Source organism: Grammomys surdaster, unplaced genomic scaffold, assembly GCF_004785775.1.
Source record: "Grammomys surdaster isolate TR1022 unplaced genomic scaffold, NIH_TR_1.0 654, whole genome shotgun sequence".
NCBI lineage: Eukaryota > Metazoa > Chordata > Mammalia > Rodentia > Muridae > Grammomys > Grammomys surdaster.
This window is the reverse complement of record NW_021605073.1, coordinates 500,696-503,464: the sequence shown is the minus strand read 5'-3', so window position 1 is coordinate 503,464 and position 2,769 is coordinate 500,696. Positions and strand designations below refer to the sequence as shown.

Sequence of the window (2,769 nt, the reverse complement as noted above, 5' to 3'; positions counted from 1 at the left end):
GATTTAAAGGGCCTTTGTTTCCCTGGTGTCCTTAATCCCCTATGGATCTTACACTCTTTCTGCCTCCTCTTCTTCTGGGTTTTCTGAACACTACAGGGAATAATTTAGGGCTGAGTGTTTTCTCAAAAACTCTCAAAAAAAGGTCTCTCATCTTTTTGAATAATATTGGCTATAGGTCTCTTTGTTTAGTCCCATAGCTGTAGAAAAAAAAATTCTCTGACAAATGCTGAGCAAAGCACTGAGCTATGGGTGTAATAGAATGTCATTAGGAGTTATTTTTATTGCTATGTTCTTTTAGTAGAACTGTTTTGGTTTTACCCTAGGTCCATGGACTATCTAGTCTCAGGTACTTGGTCACCCAAGTAGCATCAGGTATTTGTTTCATTTTATGGAGAGAACCTTCAGTCTAATCACATATTTCTTGGCTACTCTTACAAGTCGAATGGGGTGCCCCACAGGGGTCACCTAAGACCATTGTAAAACGCTAATATTTACATTATAACTCATAACAGTAGCAAACTTACCGTTATGAAGTTGTAATGAAAATAACTTGGCGTTCGGTGTTGGCTTCTGGCTGGCAGCTCCCGATAAGGCAGGGTGGGCCATGGGGCCTCGTGGCCAGGTTAGGGTACAGTGATGTAGGGCTATGCAGCTGCAGGGTGTGCCCCCACTATCGTGAACGTGGAGCCTCATGGTTCCAACGGTGACAAACTTGAAGACCTTGAAGAAGCCAATCCATTTTCTTTCAAAGAGTTTTTGAAAACCAAGAGCCTCGGCCTGTCAAAAGAAGACATGACCACCAGTCAAACTTACCCAAAGGAAGCCTTGAGGCACGCACTGGGACTAGATCACAGCTCCCCTGCCTCTCAGCCCATGGGATATGGCCTGGAATATCAGCCGCCATTTTTTGAAGACCCAACAAGAGCCAGCAACCTACAAGAGGATGAAGATGGATGGAATAGAGCCTATCTGCCCTCTGCGGTGGAGCAGAGTCATTCCTCCAGAACCACACAGAACTCATCGCCCTGTTGCACCTACCTTTCCTTTTTTTTTCTCCAACGCATCAGAGCTGGCATGTCCCGAGTCTTTGCCCCATGGATGCTGAGTGACACTGACTTCAGGATCTCCCCAGCATCTCCACCTGGGAGTTCTAATATAGACTTTGCAGCTCATGAAAATCCCTAGGAGACAGACATCTGCAGAGATTGCAGGTAAGTTGCAAAAGCACTGAAAGATGAAAACTCTAAGCTCAGAAGAAAGCTAAATGAGATTCAGAGCTTCTCTGAAACTCAAATAGAAATGGTGAGGATGTTCGAAAGGAAGTTGGAGGCAAAGATGATCAAGGAGGAGAGTGACTTCCACGGCCTCGAGTCAGTAGTCCAGCAAGTCGAACAGAGCCTCGAACTGATGACCAAACAGGCTGTAAAGCAAAAAAAAAAAAAAATGATGTCATGAAACCAAAACAGAAAATAAATTTGCTCCAGACCCAGCGTGCGAACTTCAAGCGAGAAAATAAAGCCCTTGGATCAGGCCAGGGTGCCAACCTTACTGTGGTGAAGCAGGACACCAATGTGGCCTGGCAGAACCTCCATGTTGTCATGAACAGCGCACACACATCCATAAAGCAGCTGGTATCTGGAGCAGAGACACTGAACCTTGTTGCTGAAGTCCTCAAGTCTATCGACAGAATTACCACTGTTAAAGATGAGGCAGACTCTTGAGAAGGTCTATCTGCCACTGGGTTACATCACCTCTGCGGCGATGGCACCACACGTCTTCCAAATGTTCCTAACTATGCAGTCCTCACCAAAGCATTTCACAGCCTAAGCATGTAACTGGCCACCTGCAGTTACAGGGCTCCTTTCCACCAGACTCACCTAACGGTTTACATGAAATCCTTTGGGGGAGGTCGCACTGTTTGACAGACTCAGTGATTTACTGGAAGACATGTTTATAAAACCCAGCAATTTTTAGAAAGCACTAAAGTTGAAATGACAGTTTTGTAAGAAGCTTCTTCCACTGTCTTCTCAAATTTAGTTACAGGATGACCTTGGGCTCAGCCTCAGTTTTCTCCAGCTCTACACTGAACCAGTGTGGAAGTGAGCCTGTACAGAGACTAGTGCTGTCATTCAGTGCCTCACGAGCAGACTATTGATATTGTGGCCTTCACACAATGGCTCCTGCTATCAGCAGCCTCACTGAGGCAGTACCACTTGGTAAATGCTGCTGTCCTCCCACCAGGATCATAGGACCAAGGTCACAGATGGTGCACATTGCAAAGCTTCATATACTCAGTACTATGGGCTGTCAGCTTTGGAAAGGCATTTGGGGCTGTTGGCTTTGATGCACGTTAATGTGTCAGTGTGCCTGTTGCATAGTACAGTTCTGACTGGAATTAAAGCACACAGCCGCCTGGAGGTCAGCACCAGCTCTTTGGGCTATCTGGATGGTTTTTGAAGGACAAGCAAGGCATAAGCTGTGCTGAGGGGTCAGGGTTTGGGGACCACTTTTCTATAGATGTTTTAAAAGGTTCCTTTCCCCCTCCTGTTGAGATAGACAACTTTCTCATCTAAATAATTCCTGAAGATCAAAAAAAAATTGGGGGGGGGTGTTGGCAGCCCTACAACATGTATTAAAGGGTCACAGTGTTAGGAAGGTTGAGAACTGCTGTTTTCAACAATCCTTCTTTTTGACATGCCTGAACAGGACATGAGTGCATAAGAGCTTATGTTTAGTTGGCTGTGATTTTTCTCCACAATTTCTATGATG

The 2,769-nt window shown here is 45.4% G+C and overlaps 1 pseudogene; it reads left to right on the top strand.

The window, feature by feature from the left end:
- The first annotated feature begins 646 nt into the window (after positions 1 to 646).
- On the top strand, positions 647 to 1,721 carry LOC114633424 (annotated as a pseudogene).
- Positions 1,722 to 2,769: the final 1,048 nt, after the last annotated feature.